This window comes from Schistocerca piceifrons, chromosome 4, assembly GCF_021461385.2.
Source record: "Schistocerca piceifrons isolate TAMUIC-IGC-003096 chromosome 4, iqSchPice1.1, whole genome shotgun sequence".
In the NCBI taxonomy this organism is placed as follows: domain Eukaryota; kingdom Metazoa; phylum Arthropoda; class Insecta; order Orthoptera; family Acrididae; genus Schistocerca; species Schistocerca piceifrons.
Genome location: NC_060141.1, coordinates 120,351,109 through 120,375,389, shown reverse-complemented (window position 1 = coordinate 120,375,389; position 24,281 = coordinate 120,351,109). Strand labels below are relative to the sequence as shown.

General features: G+C 43.6%; 1 protein-coding gene across 2 annotated transcripts in view; it reads right to left on the bottom strand.

Moving 5' to 3' along the window:
- LOC124794862 (Na(+)/H(+) exchanger beta-like) overlaps positions 1 to 24,281 on the bottom strand; it is a 677,818-nt gene that overhangs the window by 276,422 nt on the left and 377,115 nt on the right. For both annotated transcript variants that reach the window (XM_047258533.1, XM_047258534.1), the window contains one exon: positions 8,461 to 8,500. The gene's annotated coding sequence lies outside the window, so the exon portion shown is untranslated. The remainder of the gene's footprint in view (positions 1 to 8,460; positions 8,501 to 24,281) is intronic.

Genomic DNA, 24,281 nt, shown 5'->3' with positions numbered 1-24,281 from the left:
GTGTTGTGTTTGACCAAAAGACTCTGAATTAACTGCCAGTAATGAGCGGATGTGTTATGGTGGTGAAGGTTCCAACTGTCCGCCGCCCGCAATTTATGCCGTTTTCGTCTCACTCCTTCACGACAGCGACGCAGAACCTTTTTGTAGTACTCCTTATGGACGCTAGTACCTTCTGGGGCATACTCGAGATGGACCACACCATTAGAGCCAAAAAAGATGATTAGCATGACTTGTACGGTTCTGCGGACCTGCCTCTCTTGTTTTGGGTCTTGGGAGAGACGTACGCTTCAATTGAGATGACTGGAACGTTGTATCTGAGTCATACCATAAAATGTAAGACTCATCACCAAGGATCACTGCGTTAAGAAATCCTGGATTACAGTTCACAGTATCCAGCATGTCCTGAGCGATCTCCGAACGTCTAGGGTCCCACGAGCACGCATAATTGCCGCAACACAACGTGGCATGTACTCTACTAATGTCTGAAGTAGTGCTGGAGAGAACTGACACCATGAATCCTGCAGGGCTGTCCATGAATCCGTAAGAGTACGAGGGGCCGAAGATCTCTTCCGAACAGCACATTGCAAGGCATCCCAGATGTGTTCAATAATGTTCACGTCTGGCGAGTTTGGTGGCCAGCGGAAGTGTTTAAGCTCAGAAGAACGTTGCTGGAGACTCTCTGTAGTAATTCTGGTGTCTGATGTCGCATTGTTGTGCTGGAAATGCCGAAGTCTGTCAGAATGCACAATGGACATGAATGGATGCATGTGATCAGACAGGATGCTTACATACGTGTCATCTATCACGGTCATATCTAGACGTATCAGCGGTCCCATATCACTTCAAATGCACCATTACAGAGCCTCCACCAGCTTCAACAGTCCCCTGCTGACATGCAGGGCCCATGGATTCATGAGATTGTCTCCATATCCATACACGCCCATCCGCTCGATGTAATTTGAAACGAGACTCGTCCTACCAGGCAACATGTTTCCAGTCATCAACAGTCCAATGTTGGTGTTGAAGGGCCCAGGCGAGGCGTAAAGCTTTGTGTCGTCCAATCATCAAGGGTACATGAGTGGGCTTTAGGCTCCTTAGGCCCTTATCGATGATGTTTCGTTGAATGGTTCGCACGCTGACACTTTCTGATGGCCCAGCATTGAAATCTGCAGCAATTTGTGGAAGGGTTGCACTTCTGTCACGTTGAACGATTCTCTTCAGACGTTGTTGGTCCGTTGTTGCAGGATCTTTTTCCGGCAGCATCGATGTCGGAGATTTGATGTTTTACCAGATTACTGAAATTCACGGTGGTTGTTGTGGTCTTCAGTCCTGAGACTGGTTTAATGCAGCTCTCCATGCTACTCTATCCTGTGCACGCTCCTTCATCTCCCAGTACCTACTGCAACCTACATCCTTCTGAATCTGCTTAGTGTATTCATCTCTTGGTCTCCCTTTACGATTTTTACCCTCTACGATTTTTACCCTCCACGCTGGCCTCCAAAGCTAAATTTGTGATCCCTTGATGCCTCAGGACATGTCCTACCAAACGATCCCTTCTTCTAGTCAAGTTGTGCCACAAACGTCTCTTCTCCCCAATCCTCATTAGTTACGTGATCTACCCACCTAATCTTCAACATTCTTCTGTAGCACCACATTTCGAAAGCTTCTATTCTCTTCTTGTCCAATCTATTTATTGTCCATGTTTCACTTCCATACATGGCTACACTCCATACAAATACTTTCAGAAATGACTTCCTGACACTTAAATCTATACTCGATGTTAACAAATTTCTCTTCTTCAGAAACGCTTTCCTTACCATTGTCAGTCTACATTTTATATTCTCTCTACTTCGACCATCATCAGTTATTTTGCCCCCCAAATAGCAAAACTCCTTTACTACTTTAAGTGTCTCATTTCCTAAGCTAATTCCCCCAGCATCACCCGACTTAATTCGACTACATTCCATTATCCTTGTTTTGCTTTTGTTGATGTTCATTTTATATCCGCCTTTCAATACCCTGTCCATTCCGTTCAACTGCTCTTTCAAGTCCTTTGCTGTCTCTGACAGAATTACAATGTCATCGGCCAACCTCAAAGTTTTTATTTCTTCTCCCTGGATTTTAATACCTACTCCGAATTTTTCTTTTCTTTCCTTTACTGCTTGCTCAATAAACAGATTGAATAACATCGGGGAGAGGCTACAACTCCCTTCCCAACCACTGCTTCCCTTTCATGCCCCTCGACTCTTATAACTACCATCTGGTTTTTGTACAAATTGTAAATAGCCTTTCGCTCCCGGTATTTTACCCCTTTCCCCTTTAGAATTTGAAAGAGAGTATTCCAGTCAACATTGTCAAAAGCTTTCTCTAAGTCTACAAATGCTAGAAACGTAGGTTTGCCTTTCCTTAATCTTTCTTCTAAGATAAGTCGTAAGGTCAGTATGGCCTCACGTGTTCCAACATTTCTACGGAGTCTAAATTGATCTTCCCCGAGGTCGGCTTCTACCAGTTTTTCCAATCGTCTGTAAATAATTCGTGTTAGTATTTTGCAGCTGTGACTTATTAAACTGATAGTTCGGTAATTTTCACATCTGTCAACACCTACTTTCTTTGGGATTGGAATTATTATATTCTTCTTGAAGTCTGAGGGTATTTCGCTTGTCTCATACATCTTGCTCACTAGATGGTAGAGTTTTGTCAGGACTGGCTTTCCCAAGGCTATCAGTAGTTCTAATGGAATGTTGTCTACTCCGGGGGCCTTGTTCCGACTCAGGTCTTTCAGTGCTCTGTCAAACTCTTCACGCAGTATCATATCTCCCATTTCATCTTCATCTACATTCTCTTCCATTTCCATAATATTTTCCTCAAGTACATCGCCCTTGTATAGACCCTCTATATACTTCTTCCACCTTTCTGCTTTCCCCTCTTTGCTTAGAACTGGGTTTCCATCTGAGCTCTTGAGATTCATACAAGTGGCTCTCTTTTCTCCAAAGGTCTCTTTAATTTTCCTGTAGGTTGCATCTATCTTACCCCTAGTGAGATAAGCCTCTACATCCTTACATTTGTCCTCTAGCCATGCCTGCTTAGCCATTTTGCACTTCCTGTCGATCTCATTTTTGAGACGTTTGTATTCCTTTTTGCTTGCTTCATTTACTGCATTTTTATATTTTCTCCTTTCATCAATGAAATTCGATATTTCTTCTGTTACCCAAGGATTTCTACTAGCCCTCGTCTTTTTACCTACTCGATCCTCTGCTGCCTTCACTACTACATCCCTCAGAGCTACCCATTCGTCTTCTACTGTATTTCTTTCCCCCATTCCTGTCAATTGTTCCCTTATGCTCTCCCTGAAACTCTGTACAACCTCTGGTTCTTTCAGTTTATCCAGGTCCCATCTCCTTAAATTCCCACCTTTTTGCATTTTCTTCAGTTCTAATCTACAGTTCATGACCAATAGATTGTGGTCAGAGTCCACATCTACCCCTGGAAATGTCCTACAATTTAAAACCTGGTTCCTAAATCTCTGTCTTACCATTATGTACTCTATCAGATACCTTTTAGTATCTCCAGGATTCTTCCATGTATACAACCTTCTTTTATGATTCTTGAACCAAGTGTTAGCTATGATTAAGTTATGCTCTGTGCAAAATTCTAACAGACGGCTTCGTCTTTCATTTCTTAGCCCCAATCCATATTCACCTACTATGTTTCCTTCTCTCCCTTTTCCTACTGTCGAATTCCAGTCACCTATGACTATGGAATTTTCGTCTCCCTTCAATACTTGAATAATTTCTTTTATTTCATCATACATTTCTTCAATTTCTTCGTCATCTGCAGAGCTAGTTGGCATATAAACTTGTACTACTGTGGTAGGCGTGGGCTTCGTGTCTATCTTGGCCACTAAAATACGTTCACTATGCTGTTTGTAGTAGCTTACCCGCACTCCTATTTTCTTATTCATTATGAAACCTACTCCTGCATTACCCCTATTTGATTTTGTATTTATAACCCTGTATTCACCTGACCAGAAGTCTTGTTCCTCCTGCCACCGGACTTCACAAATTCCCACTATATCTAACTTTAACCTATCCATTTCCCTTTTTAAATATTCTAACCTACCTGCCCGATTAAGGGATCTGACATTCCACCATCCGATCCTTAGAATGCCAGTTTTCTTTCTCCTGATAACGACGCCCTCTTGAGTAGTCCCCGCCCGGAGATCCGAATGGGGGACTAATTTACCTCCGGAATATTTTACCCAAGAAGACGCCATCATCATTTAACCATACAGTAAAGCTGCAGGCCCTCGGGAAAAATTACGGCTGTAGTTTCCCCTTGCTTTCAGCCGTTCGCAGTACCAGCACAGCAAGGCCGTTTTGGTTAATGTTACAAGGCCAGATCAGTCAATCATCCAGACTGTTGCCCCTGCAACTACTGGAAAGGCTGCTGCCCCTCTTCAGGAACCACACGTTCGTCTGTCCTCTCAAGAGATACCCCTACGTTGTGGTTGCACCTACGGTACGGCTATCTGTATCGTTGAGGCACGCAAGCCTCCCCACCAACGGCAAGGTCTATGGTTCATGGTGGAGGGGGGGGGGGGGGGGGGGAGCTTATGCTTCATGTTTAATGTAGTCAGCAGCGTTTAAATCAGTTTCCGTGTGCAATTTTATGAAGTGAAAATAAATGGTATTCATTGAACGTAATATGTTGTTTCAAATAGTAGCACCATTCATCCTTGAAATTTGGGTGTTATGAAAGCAAATTGAAAGAAGCACCAATTTCAATTCACGTAAGTCAGATACGTTATGAAGAACTACTGAATTTAAATTCATGCAAGTTAGGTGCCAAATTCAGTTCATGTAAGTCAGATGCGTTGTTATAAATAGTTAGGAGCATCAGTAAATTGTACTAAATGCCAGATCTTAAACTCAAAGTCGCAGAGTCAGATTCATTCCTTTTGATGCGGTTTTCAGATCCTTGCCCGGGATTATCAGACATTCAGCTCGAGAGGAGTAGTGTGGCATTTCACATATGCACGCACGAGTCAGACGACAGTTAATGAAATAATCACTCCAACTAGTATTTAGCACAACTACAGACAAACAAAGGCCAGGCAGGCCGGCCGCGGTGGTCTCGCGGTTAAGGCGCTCAGTCCGGAACCGCGCGACTGCTACGGTCGCAGGTTCGAATCCTGCCTCGGGCATGGATGTGTGTGATGTCCTTAGGTTAGTTAGGTTTAAGTAGTTCTAAGTTCTAGGGGACTGATGACCACAGATGTTAAGTCCCATAGTGCTCAGAGCCATTTGAACCAAAGGCCAAGCAGGCCTTATGTACTGACGGACAGGGGCAGTCGAGTAAAGCGGATGAAATCATCAGAAGGAATCACACGTGAGTTCCAAAGACCAACCAGCAGTGCATTTAGCACATTTTTTAGATTTCCAGAAGGCTTTCGACACCCTTCCTCACAAGCGTCTTCTAATCAAACTGAGTGCCTACAGAATATCGCGTCAGTTGTGCGATTGGACTCGTGACTTCCTGTCAGAAAAAAATGTTCAAATGTGTATCAAATCTTACGCGAATTAACTGCTAAGGTCATCAGTTCCTAAGCTTACACACTACTTAACCTAAATTATTCAAAGGACAAACACCCATGCCCGAGGGATGACTCGAACCTAGTCGGGATCAGCCGCACAGCCTGTCAGAAAGGTCACAGTTCGTAGTAATAGACGGAAAGTCATCGAGTAAAACAGAAGTAATATCCGGCGTTCCCCAAGGAAGTGTTATAGGCCCTCTATTGTTTCTGATCTATATTAACGACATAGCAGACAATCTGAGTAGCCGTCTTGGATTGTTTGCAGATGATGCTGTCATTTACCGTCTTGTAAAGTCATCAGATGATCAAAACGACTTGATAAATGATTTAGATAAGATATCTGTATGGTGTGAAAAGTGGCAATTGATCCTGAATAAGGAAAAGTGTGAAGTTATTCACATGAGTACTAAAAGAAATCAGTTAAATTTCGATTACGCGATAAGTCACACAAATCTGAGGGCTGTAAATTCAACTATATACTTAGGGATTACAATTACAAATAACCTAAACTGGAACTATCACATAGATAATGTTGTGGGTAGAGCAAACCAAAAACTGCGATTCATTGGCAGAACACTTAGAAGGTGCAACAGGTCTACTGAAGAGACTGCTTACACCACACTTATCCACACTATTCTGGAGTATTGCTGTGCGATGTGGGATCCGCATCAGGTGGGACTGACGGATGACATCGAAAAAGTACAAAGAAGGGCAGCTGGTTTTGTAATATCGCGAAATAGAGGAGATAGCGCCACAGCCATGGTACGTGAATTGGAGTGGCAATCATTAAAACAAAGGCGTTTTTCGTTGCGACGGGGTCTTCTCATGAAATTTCAATCACCAGTTTTCTCCTCCGATTGCGAAAACATTCTGTTGGCACCCACATACATAGGGAGAAACGATCATCACGATAAAATAAGAGAAATCAGGGCTCGCACGGAAAGTGCTCGTTTTTCCCGTGTGCCGTCCAAGAGTGGAACGGTAGAGAGACAGCATGAAGGTGATTCATTGAACCCTCTGCCAGGCACTTTATTGTGAATAGCAGAGTAATCACGTAGATGTAGCTGTAGACTGTGTGTAGGGAGCTAAAAATAACGGGGTACAATGGTCGAGGAACTACTCAGAAGGCCGGCCGCAGTGGCCGAGCGGTTCTAGGCGCTTCAGTCTGGAACCGTGTGACCGCTCCGGTCGCAGGTTCGAATCCTGCCTCGGGCATAGATGTGTGTTATGTCCTTAGGTTAGTTAGGTTTAAGGAGTTCTAAGTTCTAGAGGACTGATGACCTCAGACGTTAAGTCCCATACTGCTCAGAACCATTTGAACCATTTTTGAACTACTCATAAGGCACTTGTTTCTGTAGTCAACGCTAAGAGACGCTTGAGGTGGCGTAAAGAGCGACGTCAATGGACAGCGGATGACTGTAAGAGAGTCATTTGCAATGATGAAACACACTGTACCCTGTTGCATTCAGACGAAAGGGTTTCGGCCTGATGGAACACGCTATACCTTGCGGCAATCCGATGAAAGGGTTTGGTTTAGTGAATGCCTAGAGAAATTTACATGTTCTCACGTGAAGTGCCAACTGAAACATTGAGGAGGTAGTGTTATGCTATGATTAGCTTGTGATCACCTTGTTGCGTTTAAGAAAATGCTGACTGATGAAGGACATGAATACATTTACAGCATTATGTACCACACACAGTAGAAGGGCAGCTCAGAGACATCAATGTTCGTATGACAATGCACCTTATCATACAGCAATGTCTGTGAAGCATTGATTCGTAGACAATAACATTCCTGAAATGAACTGACCAGCCCGGAGCCCAGAGATCTGTACCCAGTGGAACACAATTGGAGTGAATCAAAATGTCGCCTTTGCTTCAGGCCCCAGCGTTCAGCATCACTATCCACTATAGTTTCGACTCCTGAGGAAGAACGGGCTCCCATTCCCCACTGAAACTCTTTCCAGCAGTGTTCAAGCCGTTATAATGAAGAAGGTTGGTCACCCCCACGCCCTACATAAATGCCCACAAATAGTTGTTCAGACACTTTTGATCAGATAGCGTTTGTAGAAGTTCAACACCAGGAAAAGCCACAAACATTAGTTACATTCATTGGCCACTCTGCAGCATACAATACTGTCTGGAAACAAGAACTGCTCTACAAACTCCTCCGTGAAATACTCTGTAAAATAACTGTCATATTAGGCGACAATATTTTGAATAATACGATTTTTCATGTTGTCCTGGGTAATTCACTGAGCGACCTGAAGAAACTCAATAACTGCCTTCTCGACGGTTCAGTTTCAGCTCCAGTCGTTTCCTCTCCTACTTTGCTGGAGTAGGAGGACGTTGGTGTTTAACGTCCCGTCGACAAAGAAGTAATTAGAGACAGAGCACAAGCTCGGGTTACGGAAGGATGGAGAAGGAAAGCGATCGTTTCCTTTCGAAATAACCATCCCACTGGACACGGGTTTGAACCGTCGTCCTCCCGAATGCGAGTCCAGTGTGCTAACCACTGCGCTACCCCGCTCGGTGCTACTTTGATGACTTATCCACATCAAAATCCAGAAAATTTTGCTATGCTGATAATTGGGCAATAGCAACAAGAATGAAGTGAATGGAAGGAATGAAAGAAACGCTAACATATTACTTGAACTTTCTAGGGAAATACTTCCAAAACTAGAGACTCCAGTCTAGACGACAGTGGCATGCTCTCATTTAAACTAATAGAGAAATCTTTCTGATCTTCAGCAACGTGCTTCGCCACCTTAGCGTCTTTAGCTTTTTCCAAAATATTTTTTCTCTTACTACAAAGTAATTAGCACTACTGACAATTTAACTGAAAGAAATATAGTACTTCCTCTTACCTTATAAACAATCTGTCTCGTACGTTGATATTTTATATCTCTGAAACAGGAGAAACAACATTATTAATTACTGAATCTGCGAAAACGAAATGCTTACTTAATTTATGAGCTTTATTAGTACATTTTAATCAAATGTAAATAACTTTTGGTTCTAAGAAAGGATGAAGACATTTTAAGATTTTACTTGCTGTTAAGGTCTAGGTGTTTACTATAGGAGCAGAATTTCACACACATTTTTTTTATAAAAAGGGGACAAATTTTAAAGCAAATTTATAAGGCCTTCTGGCGCTCTATGATTATTGGTTCTTGTTAACTGGCTTTTCGCTTCATTCCATTGCAAACGCTTTGCCCTTCCATGAATTCCTGCCGCCACTAATGAAAGGCCATTTCAGTTTGTACACATGTTCCTGACATATGTTTGCATTTTCTGCTATTTTGAATATTTAGTTCACTGTTGACAGTCGAAAATATTATACATGTTTTCGAGTGCTAAGCGAATTTTACTTTCGAAAAAGATGCATCAAAGAATTTGCATTAAATTTTGCTTGAAGAAAGGAATAAAGTGTAGCACATTTGGCGAATCAAGTGTAAGACAAGAGGTTACAAGTGATATAAACGTTTCAAAGAGGGTCGACAAGATGTAGATGTCGACGATTGCCTTGGACGTCCTCGCACATCAATTACTGACGACAACGTGGAAGGAGTAAAGAAAATGATTCTCGAAAATCGCCGAATCACCATAGAGAGGTTACTGATGATGTAGGCTTATTCTTTCGCTATTCGCAAGCAATTTCTTCGGAAGTTTTGGGCATGAAACGTGTAGTAACCAAGTTTGAAAGTTGCCTCAGAAATTGTTCAATTTCGACCAAGAAGACGCCGCGTAGACATCGCTCAGGTATAGCTGAATAGAGTCGACAGCTATTCAAAAAGCTCTAAAGAAGATTTTAACAGGTGACTAAAGACGAGTATACGGGTATGACCTCGAAACAAAGGACGCATCTTCCAATGGAAAATACCTGGACAGCCAAGACCCAAAAAATTCGACAGGTTCGATCACATGCGAAGGTTTTTCTCGCAGTTTTTTTTTAGTACAATGGGGTAGTGGACCATTTGCTCCTGCATTGTGACCGTAGGTAAATAAAGGCCATTACCTGGAAGTTAGCGCCGTTTGCGAGAAGCAATCTGAAGAAAACGACCAGAACTGTGGCAAAACCACTCTTGGAAATTGCATGACTATAATGGTCCTGCTCAAATCTCAATGCTTGTTAGCAATTTTTTGGCAATAAAGCAAAACTGTTTTACTGTCGCAGCCATCGTATTTGATGGACATGGCCCCCTGCTACTTCTTTCTAATCCCAAGGCTGAAGAAGACCAAGAAAGGTCGTCGTTTTGCTACCGTTGAAAATATAAAAAAAGAATCGCTGAAGGAGGTGAACACCATAACGAAAAGTGAGATCCAGAAGTGCTTCCGAGATTGGAAAGAGCACTGGCAAAAGTGTATTATATATAAGGGGGATTATTTTGAAGGGGACAAAGTTGATGTTGATAAATAAACAACGATTTGTTAAGAAAAATAAAAATTTCCGTTCCTTTTTTATCACACCTTGTATAGATTGCTCCTGGGTGTATGTTACGAAAAGATCGTGAAGATAAAAATTAGTGAGATTCGAGTTCATATGGAAGCTTATCAGCAATCATTTTCCCCAGTAAAGGTGGGTGCACAGAAGTACTCCCCATTATACAGCACACAAGCTAGCGAATAATAGTGCATTGTCATCCAATTCTGGGCTACAGTGAATGTTTGAGGTCTCTAGCTGATTGGGAAATGACAATGGTAAACAAAGCACCCTCCGCCACTTACTACACTAGAAAACGAGTTAATATTGCATTGTCATCCATTTCTGAGTTATGTCTAAAATTTCAGGTGTTTAGCTCATCAGAAAGTTAATTTGAAATGAACTGTACCGAACAGACAGAGACAGACAAGAACGCGATGTCCATATCCTCTTCCTCCTTTCTCTGTCCATTGGCATTCCATCTGGAACGGATTCCGACAATACCCTGCCCGCACATCATGGCAGTCCTGCAGAGCAGCTGACAAGTCAGGCGTTACCAACCCTTTTCATCAACAACGCCTCCGCTATGGATCAGACAGACGAGAAAGCGAGTTAATATTATATTGTCATCCACCTGTGAGAAATGCTTAAAACTTGGAGCCTGTAGCTCAATGGCGAGACAGTTTAAAATCAATTGCAAAATTTGTAGCGAATAGACACAAAAAAAAGGAAGTGACCTAGCAAAAATGTTGTAATAAATACGCAAACAGCAAGTGCCTGATATCAAACGCCGATTAGACGAATCTTGGAAGACACAAAGCGCATAAATAAGAAAACGAATTAATCATTGTATTACACTATCGACAAAGAAATGCAAAGCGTGTATACACCACACCATCCGATAAATGTGTAGCAGAGTCCTTTAGACTATTCATTCTTTAAATCCAAACACTGAGTCAACACGACAGGACGACCTCTGAAAGACAAGGCAGTCCAGTCTTCATCGGTTATGGTTTGCCACCTGCGTTTGAAGCCGGTGACTGCCTTTTCCTGCTGTTCGCTTGCGGCCCTCTGATGAATTCTATATTACCCCGCGGTCCAACTCGTCTGTTTTCCGAGAACCGGCTGCGGATGTGAGAGTAATGATGTCATAAAGCGAGGCGTATGTTTAAAACCCGTCCCGCGGCCGCTAATGAATCCCGTAGGAGGTGCGAGCGCGGGGTACACGTTTCCAGGAAGGCCGGGCCACCGTCTGCCTGCACCCACAGACCCCTCTTTCCGGCTCGGATACCGGAATTTAAACACGGGCGTACCACGCAGATTTCTCTAAGGCCCCGTTTGCACGATCGACTTTTTCTCTCTGTTGACTACTCGAGACAAGTAAGTCTACTGCAGCGCCCCTGGCGTTTTATTCCTGTACTGACTTAACGCCAGAATCACGTGTGTCGTGAGAGCTGCCCGCTGTGCAGTTTGGCACCTCAACAGTGAATGTGAGCTCATGAACTACTCCTTTTACGACAATATGGAAATGTAGTAACGAAATGTAGGAACCAGGAATGATAACAGAATTTATTAGCTACCACAGTGAAATTCTCGTCAGAGATCTTCTGGAAAATTCTTTACACTCCTCAGAACTGAAAGAATAGAACATGTGTCATACACTCATTGCAGAAGACATACAATTATTTGCTCGAGAAACTATGTACTTGCAAACACATCAAACAATATCTGGACCGCAGTAAGTAACGCCTTTTTGCTTTACCCTTCGTATATTGTCTTCTTGCTAACTGCCAAACAAGGTAGAAAATTTTCGTCATATACGTATGGCAAAAATGACGCACTAAGAAGGAGTTATACGAATGGGACGGAAATCGGTAGATGTTATGTACATGTAAAGGCCAACAAATGATTAAAATTTCAGAAAAATTAGATAAGTTCTTCAACAGTAAGATTCACAAACTGACCGTATCAATAATGCATTGGTACACCTCTCGCCCTTTTACAAGCAATTAATCGGCTTGGGATTGACAGAGTTGCTGGGTTTTATCCTGTGGGGTCTCTAGAAGAGCGTAGCGTTCCAAAGGATTGGAAAAGGGCACAAGTCATCCCCGAGTTCAAGAAGGGACGTCGAAGAGATGTACAAAACTACAGACCTATATCTCTAACGACGATCAGTTGTAGAATTTTGGAGCACGTATTATGTTCGAGTATAATGACTTTTTTGGAGACTAGAAATCTACTCTGTAGGAATCAGCATGGGTTTTGAAAAAGACGATCGTGTGAAACCCAGCTCGCGCTATTCGTCCACACGAGACTCAGAGGGCCATAACACGGGTTCCCAGGTAGATGCCGTGTTTCTTGACTTCCTCAAGGCATTTGATACAGTTCCCCACAGTCGTTTAATGAACAAAGTAAGAGCATATGGACTATCAGACCAATTGTGTGATTGGATTGAAGAGTTCCTAGATAACAGAACGCAGTATGTGATTCTCAATGGAGAGAAGTCTTCCGAAGTAAGAGTGATTTCAGGTGTGCCGCAGGGGAGTGTCGTAGGACCGTTGCTATTTACAATATACATAAATGACCTTTGGATAACATCGGAAGTTCACTGAGGCTTCTTGCGGATGATGCTGTAGTATATCGAGAGGTTGTAACAATGGAAAATTGTACTGAAATGCAGGAGGATCTGCAACGAATTAACACATGGTGCAGGGAATGGCAATTGAATCTCAATGTAGACAAGTGTAATATGCTGCGAATACATAGAAAGAAAGATCCTTTATCATTTAGCTACAATATAGCAGCTTAGCAACTGGAAGCAGTTAATTCCATAAGTTATCTGGGAGTAGGCATTAGGAGTGGTTTAAAATGGAATGATCATATAAAGTTGATCGTTGGTAAAGCAGATGCCAGACTGAGACTCATTGGAAGAATCCTAAGGAAATGCAATCCGAAAACGATGGATGTAGGTTACAGTACACTTGTTCGCCCACTGCTGGAATAGTGCTCACCGGTGTGAGATCCGTACCAGATAGGGTTGATAGAACAGATGGAGAAGATCCAACGGAGAGCAGCGCGCTTCGTTACAGGATCATTTAGTAATCGCGAAAGCGTTACGGAGATGATAGATAAACTCCAGTGGAAGACTCTGCAGGAGAGACGCTCAGTAGCTCGGTAGGGGCTTTTGTTGAAGTTTCGAGAACATACCTTCACCGAGGAGTCAAGCAGTATATTGCTCCCTCCTACATATATCTCGCGAAGAGACCATGAGGATAAAATCAGACAGATTAGAGCCCACACAGAGGCATACCGACAATCTTTCTTTCCGGGAACAATACGAGACTGGAATAGAAGGGAGAATCGATAGAGGTACTCAAAGTACCCTCCGCCTCGCACCATCAGGTGGCTTGCGGAGTATGGATGTAGATGTAGATGTAGATGTCATGACAAATTGTGCCCAACTGGCGCGTTAAATAGGCAAAATGCCGAGCTGTTTGGAGGGACCGGCCCATAGTGCTCCATACGTTCATAATTGAGAAGGAACCGCCGACTCTGGCCGCCAAAGCAGGTTCTGGCAAGCAGGAAGAAAAGCAGTAGAAATCTCGTTTGATGGCGGGCATTGTCTCCCTTAAATGTGAGCACAGGGTGGCTTGCCAAGAAGAGGCGATTAAATTATCGTCGTCGTTCCGCTGTGCTGCAAGGGTGCGACGAATGATAACCTAAGGGATCCTGTAATGAAAATAAACGGCAGCCCAGACTGTCGGGCCGTATGGCGCGCGACAGTCATGTTGGTAATCCACTGCAGTCCAGGGCGCCACCAGACACGTCTTCGGTGGTCACTGGGGCTCAGTTCAAAGTGGGACTCACCACTGAAGACAGTTCTACTCCACTCAGTGAGATTCATGGCCAAGGCGTGTCTGGTGGCGCCGGGCAGCGGTGGGATACCAAACTGGATGTCGCCCCCTGCAGGGCCTGAAAACCTGGAGTGATGGTCTGGGTTGCCCTGCACTTGTCATCCGTGGAGCTCTTTCTGCACAGTGGTATGTCGACGACATTCTACGCCCCGTTATGTAGCTCTCCATGTCAAGCGACCCTGGGTTTATACAGGGTGGTCCATTGATAGTGACCGGGCCAAATATCTCACGAAACAAGCATCAAACGAAAAAACTACAAAGAACGAAACTCGTCTAGCTTGAAGGGGGAAACCAAATGGTGCTATGGTTGGCCCGCTAGATGGCGCTGCCATAGGTCAAACGGATATCAACTGCGTTTTTTAAAACAGAAGAAATGTGAATGTTTTAGTTGGACCACTTTTGTCGCTTTGTGATAGATGGCGCTGTAATAGTCACAAACATATAAGTACGTGGTATCACGTAACATTCCGCCAGTGCGAACGGTATATGCTTCGTGATACATTACCTGTGTTAAAATGGACCGTTTACCAAAATGTCGATATCGTGTTGATGTATGGTTATTGTGATCAAAATGCCCAACGCGCGTGTGCTATGTATGCTGCTCCGTATCCTGGACATCATCCAAGTGTCCGGACCGTTCACCGGATAGTTACGTTATTTAAGGAAACAGGAAATGTTCAGCCACATGTGAAACGTCAACTACGACCTGCAACAAATGATGATTCCCAAGTAGGTTTTTTAGATGCTGTCGCGTCTAATTCGTACATCAGTAGCAGACAAAGTGCGCGAGATTGGGGAATTTCGAAAATGTCGGTGTTGAGAATGCTACATCAACATCGATTGCACCCAAACCATATTTCTGTGCAGTAAGAATTGCATGGCGACGACTTGGAACGTCGTGTACAGTTCTGCCACTGGGCACAAGAGAAATTACGGGACGATGACAGATTTTTTTGCACGCGTTCTATTTAGCGACGAAGCGTCATTCACCAACAGCGGTAACGTAAACCGGCATAATATATACTACCGGGCAACGGAAAATGCACGATGGCTGCGACAAGTGGTACATCAGCGACCTTGGCGGGTTAATGTATGGTGCGGCATTATGGGAGGAAGGATGATTGGCCCCAATTTTATCGATGACAATCTAAATGGTGCAATGTATGCTGATTTCCTACGTAATGATCTACCGATGTTACTACACGTTGTTTCACTGAATGAGAGATTGTCAATGTACTTCCAACATGATGGCTGTCCGGCACGTAGCTCGCGTGCGGTTGAAGCGGTATTGAATAGCATATTTCATGAAAGGCGGATTGGTCGTCGAAGCACCATACTATTGCCAGCACGTTCACCGGAATTGACGTCCCCGGATTTCTTTCTGTGGGGAAAGTTGAAGGATATTTGCCATCGTGATTCACCGACAACGCCTGACAACATGCGTCAGCGCATTGTCAATGCATGTGCGAACATTACAGAAGGCGAACTACTCGCTGTTGAGAGAAATGTCGTTACACGTATTGCCAAATGCATCGAGGTTGACGGACATCATTTTGAGCATTTATTGCATTAATGTGGTATTTACAGGTAATCACGCTGTCACAGCATCCGTTCTCAGAAATGATAAGTTCACAAAGGTACACGTATCACATTGGAACAACCGAAATAAAATGTTCAAACGTACCTACGTTCTGTATTTTAATTTAAAAAACTTACCTGTTACCAACTGTTCGTCTAAAATTGTGAGCCATATGTTTGTGACTATTACAGCGCCATCTATCACAAAGCGAAAATAGTGGTCCAGCTAAAACGTTCATATTTCTTTACGTACTACACGAATGTGTAATAAAAAATATGGGTTCCTATTTCTAAAAAGCGCAGTTGATATCCGTTTGACCTATGGCAGCGCCATCTAGCGGGCCAACCATAGCGCCATCTAGTTTCCCCCTTCAAGCTAGACAAGTTTCGTTCTTTGTAGTTTTTTCGTTTGGCGCTTATTTAGTGAGATATTTGGCCCGGTCACGATCAATAGACCAGCCTGTATTTCAGCAAGGTAGCCCCCGCCCGCACACACGAAAGTTTCTACTGCTTGTTTTCGTGGTTGCCAAGCCATACTTGGGAAGTAATGTCTCCGGATCTCTCCCCATTTGAGAAAGTTTGGAGCATTATGGGCAGAGTCCTCCGACCGGCTCGCTACTTTGACGATCTGACGTGTCAACTGGCACGATATCCGTCAGCAGGACTTCCAACAACTCTGTCAATCAATGACAAACTGCTTGCATAAGGGCCAGAGGTGGACGGACGCGTTATTGACTTGCTGAATTTGTGAAGCTCTCTGTCTTGAATTAATCATCGTTTTTTTTCTGAAAGTGCAATCATTTGCTTGTCTGTACGTGCACCTCACATCAAGTGATTTCCGTTATAATCGTCGTGTGTCGGCTTTTTCTCTTGCAGTGTATGTTGTCTCTCTCGTAAGAGAACGCTGGAAGGAAAAAAATACCATGACCTTGTGTAATTTTTCAATGTGTCACGAAAACAAAGCAAACAACACAAAAAAGATTAAGATAAGACGAAAGCACAAAATCCAATTCTGTAACAGGAGTGACGTCGGCCAGAACAGTTTAACTTCCGATATTAGCAGACTCCGCTATAGAACTCCACACTCGACACAATCTATAGATTATTGACATCGTAGACACACTCGTGTCGTGGTTGGTTGCCGATTTACACGCAGAACTGAAAGGCGCACGGAGTTCGATTAGTCGGTTTCGGCCAGAAAATCCCTCATTGAAAGCGGGCTTAAGCCTCTCTAGCTCTTTAAGTTTCGAACTTCCAGCATGCTGGAGTAACTTGGGTCAGCAACTTCTGTTAATCAAGAGAACGAAAAACCAGTCCAAGTTGCAAATATTTTATTTTTCATTCGATGACTAGTTTCGGGCCGAGGCCCATTTTCAGACCAACATAACAAAGTCGAAAATGGTATTTCCGAAGATGTCAACAAAATGTGCAATGTACATTCACAGTGCATATAGATAACCTTATGAACGCTCTGACATTTCTTTTTCAGTAGTTATCTGTATGCACTTTGAATGTGTATTACACATTTTGTTGATATATTCGGAAATGCCATTTTCGACTTTATTATGTTGGTCTGAGAATGGGTCTCGGCCTGAAACTAGTCATCGAATGAAAAATTAAATATTTACAACTTGGACTGGTGTTTGTTCTATTCATTAAGGTTCGTTTTCACCGGAAGGAATGGAAGCAAACGAACAGTCGCAGACAATTTGCCAGTGTTCACTATCATTCGATTGAACCTGTGAACAAGCATTTGCACTGCAGGGATTGGAAGACACGAGTGAACGGCCATACCGCACCAGCCCTACGAATGCTCTGACATTTATTTTTCAATGTATTGGCTTTCTGGTCGTGCCCATTCAGTCTTCTGAACAGTGTAATGTCAGTTATGACAATACGAATGTAAGGACAACACAACACAACACCCAGTCCCCTAGAGGAGAAAAATTGACCGCGCCGGAATCTTTTTTTGTGTGCCAGTAATTGGCAAGCAGGATTCATTGGATACAACGGTAGCTCTAGCCGCGACGCAAACGTGTGTTATTCGGGTAGAAAAGACAGGAAAATGGTTTGGATGAAAAGTATTTGTCTGAATTTTTACGCAAACGTGAATCACGCCTAGGTAGTGTACCCATCACTAAGCTTGCACCTTTGTTCATTTGCACTGAAGCGCCAAAGAAACTGGTGTAGGCATGCGTATTCAAATAAAGAGATATGTAAACAGGCAGAATACGGCGCTGCGGTCAGCAATGCCTTTATAAGACAAGTGTCAGGCGCAGTAGTTAGATCGATTAGTGCTGCTACAATGGAAGGTTATCAGGATTTAAGTGACTTTGAACGAGAGTCAGCGCATGAGCGATGGAACACAGTATCTCCAAGGCAGCGATGAAGTGGGGATTTTCCCGTACGACAGTCGGGTAAAATATCAAATCTCCGACATCACTGCGCTTGGAAAAAAGATCCTGCAAGAACGAGACCAACAACGACTGAAGAGAATCGTTCAACGTGACGGAAGTGCAACCCTTCCGCAAACTGCTGCAGATTTCAATGATGGGTCATCAAAAAGTGTCAGCATGCGAACCATTCAACGAAACATCGTCGATATGGGCTTTCGGAGCGAAGGCCCACTCCTGTACCCTTGATGACTGCACGCCTCGCCTGGACCCGTCAGTATCGACATTGGACTGGTCGGACGAGTCTCGTTTCAAGTAATATCAAGCGGATGGACGTGTACGGGTTTGGAGACAACATCGTGAATCCATGGACCTTGCATATCAAGCTGGTGGAGACTCTGTAATGGTGTGGAGCGTGGGCAGTTGGAGTGATATGGGACCCCTAATACGTCTATATACGACTCTGACAGGTGACACGTACGTAAGCATCCTGTCTGATCACTTGCATCCATTCATGTCCATTGTGCATTCCGACGGACTTGGACAATTCCGGCATGACAATGCGATACCTCACACGTCCAGAACTGCTACAGAGTGGCTCCAGGAACACTCTTTTGAGGTTAAACACTTACGCTGGCCACCAAACTCCCCAGACATGAATATTCTGAGCACATCTGGGATGCCTTGCAACGTGCAGTTCAGAAGAGATCTTCACCCCTCGTACTGTTATGGACTTACGGGCAGCCCTGCAGGATTCGTGGTGTCCATTCCCTCCAGCACTACTTCCGACATTAGTGGAGTCCATGCCATGTCATGTGCTCGCGGGAACCATACACGCTATTAGGCAGGTGTACCAGTTTCTTTGGCTCTTCAGTGTATTTATTTCCTCATTTTTCCTTCGAACGCTTTGTAGTGCGATTCTGAATATGTCAATGTACATTTATAATTTACAGTTACAGCGTAAATCACAAATGAACTATTTGTAATATTTTAAAGTAGACACACACACATACATAAGACGTCATTGTAAATTATTGAAGCGATATCATAAATTCATTGCAGCTACACTAATTGACATATTGTCACAAAACTCAACACTCGTGTAGAAAAATGCAAAAAGTTTTGTATTGTCGCAGCTACACTTCTGATTTCTGCCATGAGAGCGCAGCAGTGAGCACTTAGACAAGATGGCGACAAGCACCGAGAAAGCGTATGTTGTGCTGGAAGTGCATCAGTCTGCCGTAACAGTACAACGACACTTCAGAGCGAGGTTGACTAAAGAGCCACCAACTGCCAACTCCATTCGGCTATGGTGCACAGTTTAAAAATTCAGGATGTCGCTGCAAGAGGAAATCAATGGGTCGGCAGTGAGTGAAGAAACGGTAGACCGCATGCGGGCAAGTTTCACACTCAGCCCACATGTTCACATGTGTGTGAATTCCTAAGGGACCAAACTGCTGAGGTCATCGGCCCCTAGAGTTACACACTACTTAAACTAACTTATGCTAAGAACAAAACACACACACACACACACACACCCATGCCCGAGGGAGGGAGGACTCGAATCTCCGGCGGGATGGGCCGCGCAATCCGTGACATCGCGCCTCAAACCGCGGGTCCACTCCGCGCGGCAGTCCACAGATGTCGACGAACAGATCAAACAAATACCAGAGCATACCATAACAAATCGTTTGGAAGATCTTAAGGAAACGACTGAAGCTGAAGCCTTACCGTTTGCAGATGTTACAAGCCCTGACTCTCGGTGACAAAGAAAGACGCTTTGAATTTTCGGGGCGGCTGTAACAGAAGAGGAAAAATGAGAAACTCACTTTCAGTGATGAAGCTACATTCTTTTGTGAATGCGACAGTAAACAGGCACAATGTGCAGATCTGCGGGACAGAGAATCCCCCTGCTTTTGTGAAGCACATTCGAGATTCACCAAAAGCTGGTTTGTTCTGTGCAGTCTCACGTTTTAAAGTTTACGCACCCTTTTTCTCCTGTGAAAAGACCGTTTCAGGACACGAGTATCCGGACATGCTAGAAAACTGGCTCAGGCCATAACTGGAGACCGACAATGCGGACTTCATCTACCAACAGAATAGTGTTCCATATTTTCATCATGATGTTCATAAATTTTTAAACAAAAAAAAAAAATAAGAAACCAGTTGATAAGTCGTGGTGGGGCTAATGGTCATCAGTTAATGTCATGGCCTCTACGTTCTCCTGACCTAATCTCATGCGATTTCTTTTGTATGGGGGTTATGTGAAAGATTCAATGTTTACACGTCTCCACCAGCAAGCATAATAGAACTGCGAGCTTGCACAACAGTGCTTTTGAACAATCTGATGGGGATGTACTGCATCGAATGTGGGACGAACTCAATTATCGACTTGATATCTTCAGAATCAGCAGAGGGACACATATGGAGCACTTGTAATACGTCAAAAAATATTCTTGAGTTCTTCTGTGTGTGTAAAGCCCTATATTCTATAATGTTTTCAACCTTTTAGGATATCGGCCGAGCGGTTCTAGGCGCTACAGTCTGGAACTGCGCGACCGCTACGGTGGCAGGTTCGAATCCTGCCTCGGGCATAGATGTGTGTTATGTCCTTAGGTTAGTTAGGTTTAAGGAGTTCTAAGTTCTAGGGGACTGATGACCTCAGACGTTAAGTCCCATAGTAATCAGAGCCATTTGAACCATTTGAACCTTCTAGGAATTTTTTGGAATGTTATGGAATATTTTCAAACGTTCTAGAATATAAATCAGAATCGGCCGATATCGCACTGACCCGAATTTCGACAAAATCGTCTTAATCGACGAGTGATAAAATGTAGTTACGATAGGAGAAATTACTCATGGAGAGAGTGTGTCCGATCATACAGAAGAACTACATAAACAAAGAATGGTTGGATGAGCGAACAGTTGTCGCAACAAAAAGTGACACAGTTTATGATACGAGGACAAAATACAATGATACACCAAGACGAAAGCGTCAACTTCCCAACAGAATTCCTATATTCACTAATGTTCCCTTTACACTCTCACAAAAAGTTTCTAAATATCATAAATGCCAAATTATTAACTAAAGAAGGAAAAGGCAAGTCAGTATTTACACCACGAATTCTACACATTTCAATTAAATTAGTTTTGAAAAGGCTCCATTTTCCGGTACGATTAGCGTAGAGCATACCAACAAAGCACAAGGGTGAATTTGAAAGAATCGTGTTTCTTGCATGGATAACTAGGGTAGCACAAGACGTAGTCGTCTTTTTACCTGAAAGCAAAACGCCAAATGTAATTTCTAAGAGTATAGTTTGAATAAGTTAAATGATTTTCAAGTGAGATGATTAAGTGCACTTTTTTCCATTTCAGAACATAAATGAAAAAATGACCAAAGGAAGCGAGTTTTTTTCAGTTATTACATGTTAGTATTTGCTTACATTCATGGAAATTTATTGGTCTGTTCCTTTTTAACAAAAACAACTACAAATTCTTGTGTCTCTTCTCTAAGTTCCAGCCTGATGGGAAAAAGTAATTAATTTATCATCTTTTACATGTATGCTTTTGGATCTTCGAGTGCTACGGTAACTGTCTACAAGCTAATTTATAGTGTTCGGTATTTTTTGCTATACATGTACTGGATCCTACAAGAACTACGATACCTGTGTTCTTCCACTGGGACAGTACATTCTCTTCTGAACACTCCATCGCTCACGTAACCCACGTTTGGTAATGAAAGCAGTTCGCGAACTGAACAGCAGGTGAATGCACCATGCTTCGAGCGCCAAACCCGAGAGCACGCGAGTTTCCTTTGATGATTCGCAGAAGACCAGCCAGTACCCGCGAATGAAATCTAAACGAGCTAATGCTGTTTGCTCGGAGTCGCCTACTGTTCGCACTACTTCTCGTCGTGGAATCTACCCTGCTTATTGCTGGTGGTCACCACGTTTTGCTCTGCAAAGTGACTCATAAAGCTGCAGTAGCGGGTGCTGTCTTGCTTATGCGGCTAGGTGCAGCCACGCTCCAGTGAAACTACTGTGTATTGCTGTCTGGTAGTGGAATCTGGCTGTTAACAAAATTAAATTTGCTTACGTGGTTCTCTGGTATACTGCCGGACCCTATCGTCGAATTTTATTACTGATGAGAAGGGGAAAGCAGTGGCAGAGTAGACGGAAAATGTATAACTCTGAATGTGTCGATCGTGTGGAGATTAATGGAACTGAAGTATTTACCCCAAGGAAACATCGGAAACATGCCACTGACGATGTTGTTGAATGTGCTACTTTGCAGCAATTCCTGCGATATCATGAACAGAACAAGGATATACCAAATTCATCGGAACGTCACCGCCTATGTCGTACAGAAATGGAAGACAGAAAAGTAACTCTGTTGTGGGTATGGGATCCGGATCGGTATCGGAGAATGTGCTGAATGGTGACGTGGTCGAGGGTTCACATTATAAACCAGCGCACTACTTAAATTCAACGGCTTTCACCCTTATTTTCTGTCATGTCCACCTAGCAATTTTAATGGCCAGTAGTGTGGTTTCCCCAGAGTTCCGACATGAACCTAATTGGACGCCTTTAGGGTGAGTTACAATTTCCTCTCCAGATCCCAGGGTCCAACGTCAGTAGTTTCTCTGGTTTCACCTCTTAGTGAACAATGGGCAGCAGTCGAACATATTCTGTATACAGAAAAGCCCATACAGGACCTGCAACATGCGGTCGTGAATTATCCTCCTGAAATGTAGGGTTTTGCAGGGATCGAATGAAGGGTAGAGCCACGGGTCGTAACACATCTGAAATGTAACGTCCACCGTTCAAAGTGCCGTCAATACGAACAAGAGATGACTGAGATGTGTAACCAATGGCACCCCATACCATCACGCCGGGTGATATGCCAGTATGGCGATGACGAATGCACGCTTCCAATTGTGCGTTCACCGCGATGTCGCCAAACACGGATGCGACCATCAAGATGCTGTAAACAGAACCTGGATTCATCCGAAAAAATGACGTTTTGCCATCCGTGCAACCAGGTTCGTCGTTGAGTACACCATCGCAGGCGCTCCTGCCTGTGATGCAGCGTCAAGGGTAACCGCAGCCATGGTCTCCGAGCTAATAGTCCGTGCTGCTGCAAACGTCGTCGAACTGTTCGTGCAGATGGTTGTTGTCTTGCAAACGTCCCCATCTGTTGACTCAGGGATCGAGAAGTGGCTGAACGATCCGTTACAGCCATGCAAATAAGATGCCTGTCATCTCGACTGCTAGTGATACGTTGGAATCCAGCACGGCGTTCCGTATTACCCTCCTGAACCCACCGATTCCATATTCTGCTAACAGTCACTGGATCTCGACCAACGCGAGCAGCAATGTCGCGATACGATAAACCGTAATCGCGATAGGCTACAATCCGACCTTTATCAAAATCGGAAACGTGATGGTACGCATTTCTCCTCCTTACACGAGGCATCACAACAACGTTTCACCAGGCAACGCCGGTCAACTACTGTTTGTGTATGACAAATCGGTTGGAAACTTTCCTCATGTCAGCACGTTGTAGGTGTCGTCACCGGCGCCAACCTTGTGTGAATGCTCTGAAAAGCTAATCATTTGCATATCACAGCATCTTCTTCCTGTCGGTTAAATTTAGCGTCTGTAGCACGTCATCTTCGTGGTGTAGCAATTTTAATGACCAGTAGTGTATATACGGTCATATACTCCTTCCAATGAACCATGGACCTTGCCGTTGGTGGGGAGCCTTGTGTGCCTCAGCGATACAGATAGCCGTACTCCAGGTGTAACCACAATGGAGGGGTATCTGTTGAGATGCCAGACAAACGTATAGTTCCTGAAGAGGGGCAGCAGCCGTTTCAGCAGTCTGGATGATTGATCTGGCCTTGTAATATTAACCAAAATGGTATTTCCCCGAGCGCATGCTGCTTTACTGTATGGTTAAATGATGATGGCATCCTCTTGGGTAAAATATTCCGGAGGTAAAACAGTCCCCCATTCGAAACTCCGGGTGGGGATTACTCATGAGGACGTTGTTGTCAGGAGAAAGAAAATTGGCGTTATAAGGATCGGAGTGTGGAATTTCAGATCCCTTAATCGGGCAGGTAGGTTAGAAAACTTAAAAAGGGAAATGGATAGGTTGAAGCTAGATGTAGTGGGAATTAGTGAAGTTCGGAGGAACAAGACTTCTGGTCAGGTGAATAAAGGGTTATAAATACAAAATCAAATAGGGGTAGGGGAGTAGTAGGTTTAATAATGAATAAAAAATAGGAGCGCGGGTAGGTTACTAGAAATAGCATAATAAACGCATTATTGTAGCAAAGATCGACAAGAAGTTCAAGCCTACTACAGAAGTACAACTTT